The 20,081-nt window shown below is 40.9% G+C and overlaps 1 long non-coding RNA gene across 1 annotated transcript in view; it reads right to left on the bottom strand.

Annotated features, from left to right (window-relative positions):
• The window catches only part of LOC141414896 (uncharacterized), a 43,241-nt gene that overhangs the window by 15,099 nt on the left and 8,061 nt on the right, over positions 1 to 20,081 (bottom strand). The window contains exon 2 of the long non-coding RNA XR_012439859.1: positions 12,645 to 12,879. This is a non-coding gene — a long non-coding RNA (uncharacterized lncRNA). The remainder of the gene's footprint in view (positions 1 to 12,644; positions 12,880 to 20,081) is intronic.

Below are 20,081 nucleotides of genomic sequence, written 5' to 3'. Positions count from 1 at the left end.
TGCAAGAATGAAATAGTGACAGGTTTGGATTATAATACATAACATAAAATAAATGTTCAGGAGTCCTTGCTGATATAAATATACAAAAATGTCCTAGTAGATTAATAAATGGGGAAGAAGGGAGAACTTTTTGAGTAGAAATCCAATTAATCAGTGTGGAAAGAAAGAGGGATAGATAAAATCACCATGAGGCAAACACTATAGTAACAAATCTTACAGAAAAGATTTACTGATGGATGCCAAGTCCAGGAGAAATGGAATTAGCAGCACTTTTGAAGGGAATGGTAGCAACCTCACAATGGAGAAGCCCTAGCAGAGATCACCTTTCCAAGTGACTAAGAGATCACCTTCCCAGTAACTAAGACACAGTGAGACCTGGAGCCTGTGACATGAGGCACTGAGAAGACCAAATTTCATGCAAACTTTGGGACAGAAGTGTCTAACTTCAGGCTAGTGTGGGGTAGACTTTCAACAAGACAAATCACTGGCAGAAGCTCTTTGCATGTGTCCACACCAGGGAAGACAGGGACAACTGAGGAAGCACAGGTTGCAGGCAGAATAAAAAGGGAAAAACTCCAATGCAGTATGGGGTCCTGCATAGGATTTTGGAATGCTGATAGGAAAATTGATAAACTTATAATAAGGTCTTTACTTTGTTAAAAGTACTAATGTTAATTTTTTGGTTTGGATAGTTGTATTATAATTACATATGATGTTAACATTAGGGGAAAGTGGATGAGGGCTATATGCAAACTAGTTTTTAGACTTTCCCATAAGACTAAAATTAATTCAAAATAAGTTTTAAAGAAGAAGAAGAACTCCAAGCACTGTGGAGTTAGATAGTTGGAATGCATTACCAAGTATTCACCTGAGGGTCATGATTGCCTTGTACATTATAGACTCTAGGTTTAAAACTTGACCTTGAACCATGTAGTCTAAAGAAAACAAGTTTCCAGTGCACAGCCAGGGACCTAAATTAAGTGAAAGCTGAAATGCCTGAGCTCTTGCAATTTCCTCTTCAGTGACCACATTGCTGCCACCCACCATTTGCTCAATTCACCATATGCTCTATTATCTTTCACTTCTGTGAAATGTGCTGTGTGCTCTCTGTTTTATTGGTCTTCTAATTTTACAATAGGTTGAAGGGCTAAGTCTCATTTTATGACTTACCTAGCAGGGTAGTGATATTTTCTTTTCTGCTGCCTAATTCCAAACAAATAACCACACAACAGCAATTTCCTTCCCATAAGCTGAGGCCAATACAAAGGTAATTCTCTGCCAGACAGTCAGAAGGGAATGCACTTAAGGGTATGAGCTGTTGTGAATCAGACACTCACCCTGCTGGACAAGGGACACTTCAGTTCACGCGGTGTTTACCACAGGGAGCAGACATCGAGATGATCTGCGCATGGAAATGACCTTGGTCTAAGATTTCTGTCAGAACTCCATGAGATACATGGGGGAGGAATGGAGGCAGAGAAAAAGCATGACAGAGCACCAAGAAGAGAAAGATGCTTTAAGAAAACAGACATGGCTTGCTGTGTATGGCTTCAGTTGTACAAAATACCTTGCCATTTATTATCTCATTTGACATAACAAAATTTTGCATATGTCAGTGTTCTCATCCCTATTGTATGGATAAGAAAGTTGAGACCTTGAGAAAACAGAAAATGTTCCAGAAAACAAAGAATGTTCCAGAGGCCTGCTCAGAACAAAGAGAAAGTTCACAGGGAGCCAGGACCAGCATCACTTTTGATACAGTCTTGAATTTTTCTAACACAAACTCTTGCTATTTTCTTTCCTAAAGAAACCATCTCCATCTACTACCTGCCCAAGAGACCCTCTTATTTGCAGTAGAAGCCATCTCAGATCATCCAGGCTGCCCTTCATGCTCAGAAGCTACGTTCTCCCAGGGTTGAGGTAAATGTGCCTATGCACACTACACGGCTGATAGCAGAGTTAAAGGAAACCAACCCAGAACCTTGACAGGGTGGTGCAAATGGGTTTTCCGGTTGATATTGGCCAATGTTGCCCTCACATACAAAGATGAATTACCAAACCACATCATTCTCATCCAGTGATGGGGCTGTGGCTCCCCAAAATGAAAGGCCTCATACCCACATCATCCTCCACACACTTGGATTTGCCTTTGAGTAGAGAAAGGGGGTCCTCTGAATGGAGGCCATTGGCAGAACCTCTCTAAGTCACCTTAGTATACTCCGCCTCTCAGAGAATGAGCCCAGGAAGTAAGACGTCAGCTGCCCCTCTTATTTGAGAAAGGAGAGACAGAATTCTGGCCTCAAAAGAGCAGGAGCCCAGGAGTTAATGGGCATTTAGAACCACACACCAGGGTTCTGTGCTGGACTCAAGCCTGTGTCCTCCAAAGCTCCTTCTTCTCCCAGGGAGTTGTGATAGGCTTAAAGGTGGTAATTCACACACAAAAAAGTGTTGTTTCGGTTAAGCCATTAGCACCTGCTAATTCTTACCTGTTTCTCTAAATTATGTAGAGACTTAGGTAGTCAACCTGTGATGATTTGACTTACAATGATTCAACTTTACAACAGTGTGACCATGATATGCTCTTAGTAGAAACCATACTCAGAGTTCTGAGTTTTGATTTTTCCCATGCCAATTGGATGTGATCTGATAAATGCTGGGCAGCCACGGACATAAAGCCCCGTGAATACAAAGGGAAACAACTGAGACCCAACAGTGCAACCATGTCACTGAGCTAGGGTTTGAGGCAGGCTCAAGGAACTGAAACACATACAACTCAGAATATTTTCAAATAATGATAGGCATATCAAGACATAACTCCACTGTATGACAATAAGCATCTGTATTTGTATGTGTTTGTGTGGACGTCACTCTAGTGTGCAGGTGCAGGGGACAAGCTCCAAACACACAAAGTTGTTTCTCTTCCTATTACGGATTCCAAAATGACATTTCTCAGCCAAAATTCTTACAGAGCACCCCAGGGCCAAGGAATGATTGAATCTTACACACATGGTCCACGCTGCTGCCACAACTCACTGTAAGCTTCTTTCAGTCTGAAAACACAATCAAAAATGGGAACTCAGAGAGCAGAAATGCATGCTCTCCACGGAATGTGAAAAGCATCACACTCTCAGTTCCTCTGTCAATTATCTCAGTTTCACTTTTTCCTCAAGGTTGAGCAATCATGATTATGCACAATGAAGATGTTGGTTGCTTCAGGTTTGAATACTAACAACATCTCACTGAATTTTTGTTTATTCTTGAGATAATTGACTAATGATTTGATATGAGACTGTGTATACAAATAAGTATAGACAACACAGAAAGAGAATATTAGATGTGTTTGAAATTTTTATTTTAGCAATTTCTAAACAAAGATAGAATAAGAAGCATTATTTCTCCCTGATGTGTTGATATGTGAGCTCATAATCTTTTAGAGTTATGAACAATTACAATACTAGGGAATTTCAAAACTTGAAATCAGAAACTATAGGAAACTGTCCACTAAATTAGAAAATGTTTTAGGTAGTACACAAGTGATGAGGAGTGAGATGAAATACACAGGATCTCACCTTCCTGGAAGAACTATAAACTAGTACAACCTTTCAGAAAGGCAATTTGGCCAGGTACCTAGAGATCCTTAAAACTGCTACCCTGCAGCCAAGTCACCTCAATACTGAAAGTGGGGAAAAGTCTGCCACACAATAGTTGTCACCATATTTGTTATAATAGTGGAATTGAAATGACTAAAAATCATAGGGAAACCTGATAACAAATATTGGGATGTGATACACTCATTCAAATTGCATTTGTAAAAAAAGATTTGTGATAGAATGCAAAAAACAATGACAATGATATGACAACAGAACCAATGAGATTTTATATCATTGGTCTTTGTTTTACAGATTTGTAAAGTAAATCTCAAGATAGCTGCAAGCTATGGAGATTTTTAATCAATAGTGAAAAAGCATTCATTACCTAAAACACGTGACTCTGCTATTATTTGTTGAAATTTGTTCAATCTCTAAGGAAATGACTAAAGAAAAATTGAAAGATATGCTAAGAGTCCAGAAAAATGGAATCATAGAAAATATTCAATTAAAATTTAAAAAGCAGGAAAAATTGTGAGATGAAAAAGGAAACAAAGGAAGTGAACAGAAAACAATAATAAAATATAATAGAGTCTGACCTAATAATATGAATATTCATCTTAAATATGAATGTTCTAAATACATCAAATGGAAGCTGGATGCCAGTGGCTCCCACCTGTGATCCTAGGTACTTGGAAGGCTGAGACAAGGAGGATCACAGTTCAAGGCCAATCCAGGCAAAATATTCATGAGACCCCATCTCAACCAACAAACCGGTGACACACACCTGTCATCCCATGCTATGTGGAAGACTAGGATCAGGAAGACTGAGGTTCCGGGTCAGTCCACTCTTGAGACTCCATCTCAACAGAAAAAAGCTAGGCAGCCTTGTGCATGCCTCTCATCCCAGCTACAGTGGGAAAGACACAACCACTAGTATAGGCTGAAGACGTCAAATCCCTCTGTCAGTAACTGGCAGATCCAGCAAGCAGAATATCTGAGAATGGAGTGGAACTTTGCAGCAGCATTGATCAACTGGGTCTGATTGACACTTATAAAAAACTTCATCCAATGGCAACAGAATACACATTCTTCTCAAGCTCACATGGGACAGTCAACCAGACAGACTACCTCTTGAGTCAAGAAACACACCTTAACCAATTGAAAAGAACAGATGTCACGCCAAATACACTCTCAGACCACCACAGAATTAAAATAAACATCAATACAGAAAAAGAGCTTTCTACTACCTGTTTTCAAGGTATCCAAGACAAACAGAACACACTTAACCAACACATAGTCAGAGAAATCTCTGAGAAGCTTTTAAACACTTCCAATTAAATAGCAATGAACACAGAACTTACTGAAATGTGTGAGGAGTGGTGAGAGCAGTGTAAAGGGAGATTGATCACCACTGCATGTGTATATTAGAAAGTGGGAAATTGGTAGCCTGGATTCTTTCCTCAGAGAACTACAAAAGTAAGACTACATTCAGTTCAAAGCAAGTAAGAAAAATATTAAAAACCAGAGCACAAGTTAGTAAAATTGAAAGCAGAAAAACAATGGAGAAAGTGAATAAAACAAAAGCTAGTTCTTTGAAAAGATCAATAAAACTGATAGACCTCTAGCGAGGCCAACTAGAAAACCAGAAGAAAATGTAAACTACTAGCACCAACAATGAACATGATGCTATCCCATCCCATGAACATTGAAAGAACAATTTAAAAAATGTGAAGACTTCTATACCCACAACCTTGATAACTTAAATGAAATGAACTCATTCCTTAAAAGGCACAAATCTGTCCAGTGCACACGGGAGAAATAGATAACCTGAGCAGGCCTCGAGCTATCAAAATAACTGAATCAATAATTAATAATGATTATTATTAACAGATTATGCATGTTACTTCTCACATGCACATGTTTATAGAAGGTCAACTCAAGTGTACAATAGTTACCCTAGAAGCTGGGGAGGATGGGGGAGGAGGAGGAGGGGGAGTTGGATAGTGAGTAGCAGACACAGCTATAGACATTCTGGTATTCCACACAACAGAGTGGGGACTACAGCTCACAGTCACATTAGATTTGTTATAAATGACTGGAAGACAGGAGTCAAAGGCTCCAAACAAAGAAATGGTAAAGACACGGAAACATTAATTACCCTGATGTGGTCAGTTCATACTACATATGTATTGAAATATCACACCATACCCCATAAATTTATACAATTGTTATTTGTTAAGCAAAAGCATTTTTAACATTTAAGAAGCAAATATTAACTATGATGATTTGGTCATTGTCACACTGTACCCTGCAAATTTATACACTTATTATTGTATAAAAACAATAATAACTGTGTTAATCAACTTTCAGTTACTATGACAAAATGCCTGAGGTAATCAACTTAAAAGGAGAAAGGTTTGCTTTGAGTCACAGTTTCAATGGTTTCAATCTGTGGCCTTTGGCCCTGTTGCTGTGAGCCTCTGCTGGCACAGTACAGCATGACAAAAGCATGTGGAGGAGGAAGCCTGTTCCCTAATGGTGGCTGGAAAGCAAAAGAGAGAGCAGCAAAGGATGGGGGAGGAAAAAGAGGGAGAGTCTGAGGTTCCAATATCCCCCTCAAGGGCATACAACCAATGACTCACTTCCTCCCCCTAGACCCCACCTTTCACTTCCCAGTAGTGCCATGGGCTGACAACCAATCCTTTAACACATGAGCCTTTGCGGGGTGGGCCCTTCAGATACAAACTTGGTGAGAACATTCCACAAAACAGAAAGTGCCAGGCCCAGATGTACTCACTGGTGATTCTGAAAAGCACGTATAATTCCACAATCTGTTCCAAAATGGGCAGGCATAGGAATCTCCTCCTAGCTAATTGCATTAGGTGAGCCTAAACCCAAACTAGACAATGACAGTACAAGAAAAGAAATAATGTCTTCCATGAACACAGATGTAAAATCTTCAACCAAATGTTAGCAAATCCAAAATAATAATGTATAAAAACAAGTATATGACACAAACAAGTAGGATGTATTCCAGGTAAACAAAGCTGGCTCAACGTTTGAAAATCAGTTAAACTGATGCATCACATTAACAGGCTAAAGATGAAAAATATGCAGTCATGTCACTTTTTGAAAAACTCTCTGCCCATTCACGATTTTAAAAATTTCTCAGCAAACTAGAAAAATAAGACCATCTACCAAAAACCTATATCTAACATTTTTATTGTGAGAAACTAGATGCTTTCCCTTGAAGGTCAGAAAGAAAGCAAAATGTTCTCTTTAACCAAAACTATTAAACATCATAGTAGAAGTCCAAGCCAGTGCAATAGGACAAGAAAAACAAAATAGAAGCTATACCAATGGAAAAGAAATAAAACTGGATTTGCAAATGACAGATTTTAGTGTGTCAAGGTTACAATTTAAAAAATCTTATACTTACGGCTGGTAGAGTGGCTCAAGTGATAGAGCCTAGGAGCATGAGGTCCTGAGTTCAAACCCCAATATCACCAAAAAAATCTTATTCTTGGTAATTTAGAAGCAACATAAATTTATTGATCACAGTTGAGAAGCAGGGAAATCCTAGATCAAGTTCTCAGCAGATTCAGAGTTGGTGAGAGTCGCTCTCTTCCTCAAAGACAGTAATTTCTGGTTGCATCCTCACATGGCATACAGGCAAACAAGTACCCTAGCCTCTTTTATAAGGGCACTAATCCCACGTGTGAGGGCTCCACTCTCATGACCTAATCAACTCCCAGAGGTCCACCTTCTAACACCTCTGCACTGGAGATTAAGTTTCAACACATGAACTTTTGGGTATATATCCAAAGGAAATGAAATCAGCATGTCAAAGAGAAGTCTCACATTCATGTTTATTGCAGCACTTTTCATAATTCTAAACTATGGAATCAATCTTGGTGCCCATTGATGGGAGAATAGTGTGTTAGTCAGTTTTCCATTGCTGAAGAGCCAAAACAATATTCAAGAACAAAGTCGGAGGACTGGTACTACCTGGCTCCAAGACTTACTTTAAAGCTACAGTAGTTAAGGCAAGGTGGTTTGGGGGAAAGGCTAGGCAAATAGAATGTGTTAACAGCCCAAAATAGACCATCTAACTAGAGTTCACTGACCTATGAGCAAGGAGCCAAGGAAATAGCATGGAGAAAGTCTCTTCAACAAACGGTGGCAGAATAATAATTGGACACTCACATGTAGAAAATAAAGAGATAAATCTAGACACAGACTTTACTCTTTCACCAAAACTAATTCAAAATAGCTCAGAGACCAAAATGTGAAAGACAAAACTATAAAATCTCTAGGCAATAACATAGAACATAAGCCAGATGACCTTGGGTTTGGTGCTAACTGTTCAGAGACAAGACAAAAAGCATAATTCATGAAATAAAATATTGATAAATTGGACTTTATTAAAATTTAAAATTTCTGCCCTGTGAGAATCATTGCTAAAAGAATGAAAATACAAACCAAAGACAGGCAGAAAATATTTCAAAACATGTGTTTGGTAATGGACTGCTATCCAAAATACACAAAAAAACTACTTAAGCTCAAGAAGAAGGAAACAACAAATAGCACAAGTAAGCAAGAAGACAAAAGATCTGAAAAGACACATCACAACAGAATAAATACAGATGACAATTATCATATGAAAAAATTCTCGACATGACATGTCATTAGGAAATTCTAAACTAAAACAATAATGACATGCACTACCCACCAATTAGAAAGGTTAAAATCCACAACACTGACAAGACCAAATATTGGTGAGGATGTGGAGCATCAGGAACTCCATTGCTGGTGGGAAGGCAAGTGGTGCAGTCCTTTGGAAGACATTCTCAGTCTCTTACAAAGCTAGACACAGTCTCAACCATCTGACACTTACTATTTGCCCAAATTAGTTGAAAACATATGTCCATACCAAACCTTCCACATGGTTTTTTATAGAGTTTTATTCACAATTGCCAAAAACTGGAAGAAACAAAAATGTCCTCCAATAGGTAAATGGATGAACAAGCTATTTCATAAAACAGAAGGAATGTTATTTGGTGATAAAAGATGAGCTATCAAGCCATGAAAAGATGTAAAGAAACCATAAATACATATTGCAAAATAAAAGAAGCCACTCTGAAAAGCTACATACCATTTCCAGCTCCGTGACTTTCTAGGAAAGGCAAAACTATGAGAATAGTGGAAAGACTGGTGTGTTTCAAGAATTGAAAGCCAGAGAGGGGCAAAAAGAAATGAACGATGGAGTGTAGGAGTTTTTAGGGCAATGAAATTACTCTGGGTTATACTGTAATATCATTCATTTGTCAAAGCCTACAGAATGTACAACACAAAGTATAAATTCCAATGTAAAATGTGGACTTCAATTAATAATATATAAATATTGGCTCATAAGCTATAACAAATGTATCATACCAACACAAGATGTTAATAACATCTTGTTTCCTGTTAATAACAGGAAAACTGTGAGGGTAGAGAAGAGAAGATGGGAAATCATTGACTAGTGGAGGGGCTCAGGTGGTAGAGCATCTGCCTAGTGAGTGTGAGGCCCTAAGTTTAATCACCAGTCCTGCCAAAATAAAAAAAAAGAAAGAAAATCTTTGTATTTTGTGCTCAATTTTCTATAAACCTTAAGCTGCTCTAAAAAGTCTATTAATTTTCAACTATTAAGGTGATAAAGTCACACCTGAATAGTAATAAAAAACAAAGCATATATAAATAATCATTTATTTATTACTTCAGTAGAGGCCCAAAAAGGGGGTACCATTTCCCTCCACAATCATTAGGTAGTTATTGTCAAACAGCTCCATTCCTCTGATGAGGCTAAGAAACCACAGCCAAATCTACTGCTTCCACTCTACCACACAAATCCTAAGTGAGCTGCATGTATTTGCCAGCATTCATTACTGCCATGAAATACCTGAGGCTAAGTAACTTCTAAAGTAAAGAGGCTTATTCAGCTCCCAGCTTGGGAGGCTGAAAGTCCAAACAGAAGTGCACAGACTCTGATAAGGGCCCCTGGTAACTGGCCAGTGCAGGAGGGAGAAACAGAGGGAACTTGAGGGGAGGCTTACCGTTTAATAACAGCCCTCTCACAAGAACGAACCAGGTCCCCTTTTTCAAAGGCACACTTCGGTAACCTAAGAACCTCCCACTGGACCCCACATCTAAATGATTCCACCACCTCTCAATATTGCTTCGCTAGGGACCAAGCTTCCAACACAAGGGCTGCCAGGATAAACTCAAATAATATCCAAACCACATCATATCTCTAATTCACCCCCCATTCACCACTGCAGCCTAAGGATTTATAGCTTCTGGTCTCTTATCAGGTAGGGGTTAGGGTATCCACCCGCTCAAAGCCTGGGTCTCCAGCAGCCCACCTCAGGGTGTGAGAGCCTTCTCCTCTCTGGCTGTGCTCAGCAAGCTCATGCGAAGAGACCCAGTGCCCATTCTCCCCAGTCTGAATTCACTGACTCATTTGCCCGTTTTCTTCCTGCCTGCCATGGGCCATCACTCCCACTGAGCTCCGTGGTCTTCCTGACACCCTCACCCTTCATTCTGTGCATCCTTGACCCAGTCATCGCCTCCCAGCTCTTCAGTTGTGACCACTGGGCTCCAGCTCATCAAACACCTCTTGGTGCTTTCCATGTTGGCCCTCCCTGCAGACGGCCAATCACACAGAAGCCAGGTGTTTCCTCCAACCCCAGGTAGCTGAGGGTCAAAAAGCAGAGTTGTAATCCTTCTTGCTTCTGCCTCTCCTCCATTCTATTACAAAACAAAAACAAATTTAAAATGAAAACAATCCTGCTTTTTAAAATTCCCCCACGCTGCTTCTCCATGCGGATCGCTGGTCACCCTCCCTCACTTACTGACGCCTCTGACACCTGGCTGTGATATCTTCTACTCCCAAGCCCAGCCAATAGTGGAATTCAGCATCTTGTTTTTCACGAAGTCCTAATCTCAGAGGAGTTCTTCCGCACGGCCACACTCCGGACCTTGTCATTTCTTGTAATTGTATTCTTCAAAATCATTAGTGCAGGCACCCACTGGACTATCATCACCTGTCTTTTAAGCATGCTGTTCAACTCCTCCCTGAGAAATAAATTTTTACCTTCTCCAGATCTCAGGCCATCTACTCTCCACTTCCCTCTCTATCTGGGATTATTTTCCTCCTTTATTTACGTCCTTCCCCAGCCTAGATGCCGTAATCATTTCCCAGGTGCATAATTGCCTTTTTCCCTTTGGACCTTCCCCAACCAAACGTCTGTCTACCCCATGCTGGCCCCTTGGAACCAGAGCGCTGCAGTGGAAGTCACACCACAGGCATCTCTGACTGCACTGTAAATTCCTAAATGCTGGAGTCCAACGGGCCCTTGTGCTGCCTGGAAAACCATTCGCTCCCCAATCTCCGCTGCAATACTTCTGAGCAGGAATCATCTGCCTGCTGCGATCCAGCTCCTTCCACTCTCAACAGGTGAGTCCTGTGCCTGCCCTCAATAACCGGGCTGTATGTCCTTGCGTGAACACTGGAAATGCTGTCCTTCCTCCTCCCCGGGGTCAGTAACTCCCCTGCCCCTTCCCAGCTTTTCAGCTTCCTGATCCTTCTATACAATAATTACGTGCAGGCCACCACTCCCAACACAATCTCTGCTCATACACCCAACCTCTTCATCTCCTATCAGGTGCATCCCTCTGGCCTGGAAATAACCAGCTCCTCTTTCTACAGGATGCTTCCCATTGCTTTTTCATAAGTTTCTGCCACTGTTTCTTTTTCAAGTGTACTTTAATGTGACCCAAACTCTACGTTAGCCACTACCCTATCTCCCATTGCTCTTTCACAAGCATATTTAAGAGCTATCTAAAAGGTCAGGATAGAGTAATAAATTCATATTTTGATCCACCCCCCCTGCTAACAGCCAATTGTAGATGAAATAGGAAAAAAGAAAGCAAAAACAAAATAACCTGTCTCAAATAAAAACAAAAAGTCATTAAAAAGACACAAGTTTGGGTGCATTAAAATTAAAAAACATCTGATTAAAGGAAAGACACCAACAACCGGACAGACAAGGCACACACTGGAAATACACATCTCTAATACACACCCTTGACAAAGGTCTTGAGGCCTGGAATACATAGTGAACTCCCACAAGTCAGTAAGGAAAATGACCAAGCTCTCCAGAGAATGATGGGCAAAAAAGATGAAAAGGCCAAATTGTCAGCAAATACCATGAAGCTGTTCAATCCCTCGAGTAGTTGGGGAAAAAAATAATTAAAAGCACAGTGAGATATCATTTTACTTCCCATCTGAAAGGCAAATTAAGAAAGCAAGCCTGACAATGCCAAACATCGGTGATGAGGATGTGGAAGAAACAGAAGCTCATAGCTCTGCACCAGCTGGTCCAGTGCAGGCAGGTGGCTGTCCCAGGGAAGCTGTGATGCATGCGTGAGGAGGTGAGCGCAGGAAGGCCCAGTGCCAATCTCAGCGAAGTGAAATTTCAGATATAGTTTAAGCATCCATCATTGGAAGTTGCTAAGTTAAGATACATTTATAATATAAGTGACTTTAGGCTATATCTCCAGTGGATAAATTGATCAACTTCTAAATGATAACTCTGAGTTTTAAAAAGCAAGTTGTGAAAAGAATTTTAATGTATAATATTTTGTATTCAGGTCTCAGAATTAAAAACAAATACTGTACATCACATATATACAGATATGTAGTGACATCATGAAATATGCACAGAAATAAAAACATACCCAATTCATGGCAATGACTAGCTCTGGAAGGTAGGATGTGGGGGTGGGAAGGAAAGAGAAGGAGTCAGCTCTCTCTTTAATTTTTTTAAATCTAAAGCAAATATGGCCAACTATTATGATATGGTAAAGCTGGGCAGCAGGCACATGTGTGCATTTTACATATTATTTTCTAAACTTTCATAAATTCTATATGAAAATGTAAATCTTACCTACCCTCCTTATGTTCATTTACTTGTCTGGTTCCCATCCTCACCCCAATCCAAACATCCTCACCTTAATCTGATCCAAACGATGCTTTCCAAAACCATCGTTCTACCAAAAGTAACAATGCCAATGGTCTCTAGCAGAAGTGGTCTTTTGGCTTTGGATGCAATTCCTGTTGCCCTCTGTCCCCTGGTAATTCCTTCTTTCCTCAACATCTTGCTCATCCCTCCATCTCTGGTGCTCCCAGGTTGGTTTTCTGAGCAAGACTCCAGCATGACAGTAGGAGGAACACAGTGGACTCACTCTGCAATGGGGGAAATGATTTTTTAAATAACCATTTAACATCTCTGGAAGTGTTCCAAGAGCATGCAGCAAATGTAGAAAGTCCACAGAAACATGATAAGAATAGTAAGAGTATGGGAATTGAACAGAGAGACCCACCCCTTCTCTGCCTTGTTCAGATCAGTAAGATGGAAATGCACTTCAGACTGGTGTAGGCAAGAGCACAGAACTGCCTCCTCTCCCAACTGCTCTCAGAGGCCCCTCTTCCCAGGAGGGCAGGCTCTCAGCATTTCTATCCTGCCCCAGCTTCTAGTCCCAGAGGGTTGGGGCCAAGATTTGCACCCACACTCCTAAACAGAGGCTGTACCTTGAGTGTGGCATCGCCGAGAATCCAGGGCTTGCACTGCCCTTGTATGGTGTGTCTCAAAAGTTATCTCGAATTTAATGTCACCTCTCTGTTTCCATAGCCAGCCTCAGCCTAAGTAGAGTGAGCTTCCTCCTGGACCACAGTGGCCCACCTATGGTACATGTGCTCCATGGCCCACCTGATCCTCTTCTGCTCTGCCTCCTGTTAGTTACCATCTGCTGCCAGAGTGGTACCTTCCAAACACTGTTCGATTGCATCCAGCCTCGCATCTCCAAGAGGAGTATCAACTCCCTGTGCTAACGTAAAGGCCGGTGTGCTCTGGCCTCCTCTGTAGCCTTCTCCTACCCCGTTTACCCACATATGCACCCTATGTGAGACACACTGGCCTTGCCTCTGCCCGAACTATTCAGCTAGCTTCCAGCACCACAAGGAATCCACATTCACCACCCCTTCTGCCAGGAACATCTTTTACTTCTCTTTACCTTGTACCACTGGCTCTTTCCAGAGCACAGCAAGTGTCTACTCCTCAGGGGAACCTTCCCTGACCCTCACAGCATGTGTCCTCTAAGATGTACTTTTCTCTTAATACCCTGGAGATAACTGCAGTTGTAATTGCATTTGTGTGATTTCTCTGGTGGTGTTCCAGAGTTCCATACAGTGGGATTGTGCCCACTCTCTCCATCATTGATAGACTCACTTTATTGAGAACTGCAATAGACTGAATGTATATCACGCCCAAGTTCATATACTGAAATCCTGGCATCCCCCCAAGATGGTGATCTCAGTAGGTGAGGGCTGATGAGGGTGCAGCAATCATGAGTGAGATTAGTGACTGCATGAAAGGGACCCAAGAGCTCTCACCCTCTTGCCATCACATGAGGACAAAATGGGATGTCAGATTTGTGCAGCCCTGAAGAGGGCCCTCCCCAGAACCCAGCCATGCTGGTACCCTGATCTCACACTTCCAGTCCCCAGAACTGTGAAAAATAAACTTCTGTTGTTTATAAGTCACCTAATTTATGGTACTGTCTTACAGCCGCCCAAACTAAGACAAGGCTGTTCACTGAGCCATTTGCAATGGAAATCAAATGGCATCTAAATTTTATACTGATTAGAACAAAATGGAAACTACATAATTATATTAGAAATGGTTGAAAATCATATTCTCTTCCAAGTTCTTTATATCAATAGCTACTACTGTGCATATGCTCCCTCATAATTAAAATACATTGGAATGCTGTAACCAGAGTTTATTTGTGATAAGCTTATAATGTTAAAATAATTCCAATCACCTGTGTCCCTCTCAGAAGCCAACAAAATGAATTAAGTGTAATAAGTACCAGTCAGGAGTTTGTGTGAGTCCATAAGTGCCAAATAAGAGTAACACAGCCTCGATAGATTTGTATTAAGATCATTTGTTGCTGTGTAGTCCAGCCTAAGTACATTAGTCTTCTCTGACCCACAGGGAATTCATTCCAAAGACCCTCAGTGCTTGCCTGAAACCACAGAGAGTACCACATCCTCTATATATGACATTTTTTCCTATCGTGTGACTAACAGGAGGATAGTGCATGCAACACTGACACACTGGGTTGAGTCACCCCCAGGTGGAGCTGAATGGAATGACATGGGATTTCATCACACTCCTCTATACCATGCACTAGTTAAAATTTATGAATGGCTTATTCTAGGCTTTTCCATTTAGTATTTTTAGACTACAGTCAATCACAGGTAACTGAAACTGAGGCAAAGTGAAACAGTGGATGAAGTAGGGGTGGGATGATCCAGCATTTTTATTCAGCTTGCTCTCTGTTTCAAGAAGATGGGGGCAGATATGTGGGGAGGAAGAACTGAGTTTCCCACAAAACTTCTATTGCTTTAAAATTCTGCTCTCTTCACAGCTCATTTGAAAAATGAAAATAAGCCAGGTGCTGGTGGCTCATACCTGTAATCCTAGCTACTTGGGAGGCAGAGATCAGGAGGATCATGGTTCAAAGCCAGGCCAGCCAAATAGTTCTCAAGACCCTATTCCAAAATAGCCAACATAAAAAAGGACTGGTGGAGTGGCTCAAGTGGTAGAGTGCATGAGGCCCTGAGTTCAAACATTAATACTGCCAAAGAGAAAAAAAACAGAGGAGATAATATGAAATCATGTTTTTCATGGACATAAACGTTTTGTGAAACTGCCTTCAGGTTTCTCCACCACTTTCCACTTCAGCCAGACTAAGGCAGATATTGAGTGCATGAAAATTTGCTAGCTTTCACTAAGTTTTATGGTACAAACAAGCAACCCAAGCTTGCAGTGCCTTACAGCAACAGAGCTTTGCACCTTGGCTACCCCTTAGCCATTGCTGGGTTCCTGACCCAGGCTTGGGAGGGAACAGCCCCAGTTGTACTGCATGTCAGGCCAGAGGGAGGAGAGCAAAGATACAGCCTAACAGCTGTCCTAAAACCTCACGTGCATGGGATCAGGGTCAGGGTTAGACCTGTGACTCAGGCTGTCCATTCACTCCCACACCAGAAGCTGGGCAGGCCAGGTGGGTGAGGAGGCTATTCCTTACAGGGAAGGCTGGGGTCAGTAAAGTCTCATTGGGAGTCAGCCACATCCATTCACTTGTAGTTAGTCCCCACTGAAGATGACTCAACTCAGGATTTTTCCACTCTAAGGTGGGGCAGAAGCAATAAGCATTCATAGAAACTCTATGTCAGATTTTGACTTTGGGTCTTTTCCATGTCTAGTGACATGTAGTGTGATGCTCTCCCCAGTGTTGGGCAGCCTGGTGATCACAGGGGAAAGCACTGCACTCTCCAGTGTGCAGCACTGCTAGACTAGGACATGCAGGTGGTTAGGTGGATTCAGGGCATTCTCCACTCACTATTTCCACTTCTCATGGGTTAATCAGATGCCCTATCACCTGTGGAGGAGCATCTGCACTTGCTGTCTGTGGCAGTCACAGTCACAGAGAGCAGCGCCTGACAGCCCTTCACAGAAATCATTTGTCAGCCTCAATCTAGATCAATGAAGGCCAAAGCACAGTGGTAACAGGAAGCAAGTAGGTCTTGGTTATTTTTTGAAATTCCCTTCCTGGCCTTTCCATCCGGGATAGAAGTTGCCACCATTCCACCCTTGGGGCATTACTGTTGATCATATTTCATATTTGGATTTCATACAGTACAAATATTCTTTAGATATTATATATTATTTGAAGGAAGTTTTTGCTTCCTTTTATATGCCAAAAGGTTATTACAAGTTACATAATTACTTAATGTGGACAAAGCTATTTTAGTTTGTTTTCAGCTTTCCTCCTGAAAATACTAATTATAATTCAGCTTTGTGCCCATCACACTTACTTTGGAAGAGATGCTGAAGTGAACATTGCTTACTCCCCCAGCTGCTCTGGATACCCTAGTTCCCCAAGGGATCCTTGAAGCACAGATGCTCTGATGGATGTCAGGTCACATTAAATGCCTACTGCAAAACAGCTAGAAACTGCTTTGTCCATTCAGAATCCATTTTTAGGTTCAGCATTCTCCCAGATACCTCCTCACTGATGGCGATCCTGCCCTGAGTCCCACCCTGCACCTCATCCTCTCCCTGGACTTTCTCCCTCTGACCCCCTTACAAAACCCTGTCCAAGTGGTGCTGACAAGATTGTACAGGCTTTGTTGGGAGACCGAGAGCAACGAACACTAGAGAAATGTTTGTGGCACCTTGGGTGCTGGGAATGGAGCCCTGAGTTACACACTTATTGCAAACCAGGCACATCATGCCAAACTACCTTCATTAAAGTTTTTGAAAGTATGTCCTCACAAAGGCCAAATTAAGATAAGATCATCTTATGGAAAGCAATCAGTGTTTTTAGCCATGTTGTGGATGAATTCTGAAAAACTGAGGTAGTAATATGAGAAACATTGGATGTGAGTGGGCACAGTGGCTTACCCCCGGAAGTTCACCAGTGGGAGGTGGAGATCAGGAGGCCAATCTGGGCAAAAGTTAGCAAGACCTTCATCTCAACAAACAAAGCAGGCATGTGTGCCTGTAATCCCAGTTATATGGAAAGCCCAGGTAGGAGGACTGGGTCAGAAACTGGCCCTAAGCAAAAACACAAGATTCCAACTGAAAAATAGCTAAGGCAAAAAAGGCTGGGTGTGACCCAAATGGTAGAGTGCTTATTCATCATGCATGAGGCACTGAGCTCAAACCCCAGTGCTGCCAAAAATAATAATAATGATGGACTCCCCAATCTTCCAAACATAGACTGAGAGTACTTTTGTCTTTCTCGCACAGTAGTTGAAATCAGTCATGAACAAAACTTAAAAATTCACCTCCTCAAGTTAATTACCTGCTTATTCATTAACCTGAGCCAAGCATCCTAAAATTAATAAATAATAACCTAAGGAAGAGCCAGGCCATGGAAAAAGAATCTTAGTCATTGGATATGTCAATGCTACTTGTCTAAACTTGGATGCATTAAATGGATAAGCAAATGGTAAGATAGCTGTACAGTGGAGTATTATGTGGTCATGAAAAGGAATGAAATACTGATACATGCTTCAACATGGATGAAAGACTATGCTGAGTGGAAGGAGCCAGTCACAAAAGACCACATCCATATGATTTCATTCATTGTAAGTCCCAATCGGGAAGATCTACAAAGACACAGCAGTCTGATTGCTGCTTAGGGCAGAGAGGGGGTAGGAGAAGGGGTGGATATAGAGAAAGGGTATGAAGTTTCTTTTTGTGATGAAGAAAATGACGTAAAATTGACTGTGGTGATGGCTGCACATGTCTTTAAATGGAGCAAAACCTACCAAATAGTGTACTTTAAATGGATGGATTATATGTATCCCAATTATATCATAATTAAACTGCTTTAAAAAGAATGAAAAGAACATTATGAAACCTTATGCCAATCAATTTGACAAATTACTTGAAAAACTACCAAATCTCACTCAAAATAAATGAATAAATAAATTGAATGTCCCTGTATCTTTTATTTAGAGTCAAAACCCATCTAAGAAAACTGTTGGTACAGGAGGCTTTATTTGTGAAATTTAGCATATTATTAAGAAAGAAATAATACCAACTCTACATAAACTTTCTAGAAAATATTAGAAGTTGGAATATTTTCCTACTCAATTTATAAAGCCAGCTCTCACGGTCAGTGTGACTAGGTCTGTTGACCTGACTGAGGGCAACTGAGGATTAAGAAAAAGATACAAACACAGACACAGAGAAAATCTGGGATCGGGTGGGGCTGACACTCCTGATGAGAGATGCCAGTGACACACACAGCCCCCCTCCCCTCCACCTCCAAGTGCATTTATTTATACAGCATGTATGGGAAAACAGGTGAAGTGCAGGTCTAGTTCTCATGGGTTCAGTCATGTAGGTGGCAGGAACAGAGAAGCTGTGGTGTGTTGTTATTTAGTACACACTATCCTGACCAGGTCAGCATGTTCTATTTTTCTTGCAAGGCATCCTTGCTAAACCTTGCCTCCCCTTGGCTAGGTCAGTGCCTGTCAGCCAAGAGGACCTTGACATAGGCCTGCTCATGTCAAGGCCTTCTTCCAGTGCCTCAGTCTCCCACAATTACTCTGATACCCAAACTATACAAAGACATTACTGGCAAAAATATAAAAATAAAAAACTATAACACAATATCCCTCTTGACATAAACATCAAGTCCAACCCATGATTTTAGAAAATAGAAACCAAGGGAAAGCCTAAATAATCCTCTAGATTCATTTATTTCTTCCTTGGAATCCAAGTTTGGCTTACTGCTCAAAAATGCGTTTGCCATATGTGCCAATTAAAAAAAGAAAAATCAAATATTAATCGCATAGACAATAAAATCATTTGATAACATTCAACATCTATTCATAATAAAGACTTAGAAACTACCAAAACAGTGGCACAGCACCTGCCTAGCAAGAGCAAGGCCTGGAGTTCAAATCCCATGAGGAAGGAAGGAAGGAACAAAGGAAGAATGAGATGGAGAGAAATGGCACATAAATTAAAAAGGAAAAGTCAAACTGTCTTATTTGCAAGAGGCAAGATTGCTTCTATAGAGCATCGTAAACAACCTACAAAAAAGCTACTAAGACTAACAAGTAAGTTTAATAAGATCATAGCATGCATACAAGGTCAATAGATAAGGAACAATTATATGTCTGTGTACTAGCAATAAACAGAAACTGAACAATATTTCATATAACAGCAATATTTAGGAATAAATTAACAAAATATGGGTAGGACATTTACATTGCAAACAAAATATTGTAGAAATAAATTAAAGAAGACCTGAATAAATGCAGGGAGACAGCTGGTCATGGATCTACTCACCCAATGCTGATGTCAACTGTCTCCTACTTGACCTAGGGCTTTCATGTGAGTCTGCTCTATCCCAATGAGCTATTATGTAGAAATTGAAATTTTGCTTATAAAATTTATGTGGAAATATAAAGAAATTGGAACTTCAAAAGAAATCTTGAAAAAGAAAAACTAATTAGAGACATCTAAATGTTGAGAACCATGCAGAAGCAGAGTTTAAATGGGATGCAGTCGATGTACTTTTGAATGTGTACACACATGTGTGCTTATGTGTGCATGAGCATACACACATAATACATGCCTAGGTCGCATCATCTCAGCATTACATACATGCATCTACATTATTTACCTGCTCCGATAGCATATTACATACACACTACATACATACACACATTACACAAATAAACATGCTTCATTACACACGTGCACTGACATTTCACACATAAGTGCACACATGCATGCACACTTGCATCAGATGCATATATGCATACACACACTTACCTCACATGTTGATGTGTTGCAT

Source organism: Castor canadensis, chromosome 12 (genome assembly GCF_047511655.1).
Source record: "Castor canadensis chromosome 12, mCasCan1.hap1v2, whole genome shotgun sequence".
NCBI classification, from domain to species: domain Eukaryota; kingdom Metazoa; phylum Chordata; class Mammalia; order Rodentia; family Castoridae; genus Castor; species Castor canadensis.
This window is presented reverse-complemented; position numbering and strand designations above follow the sequence as displayed.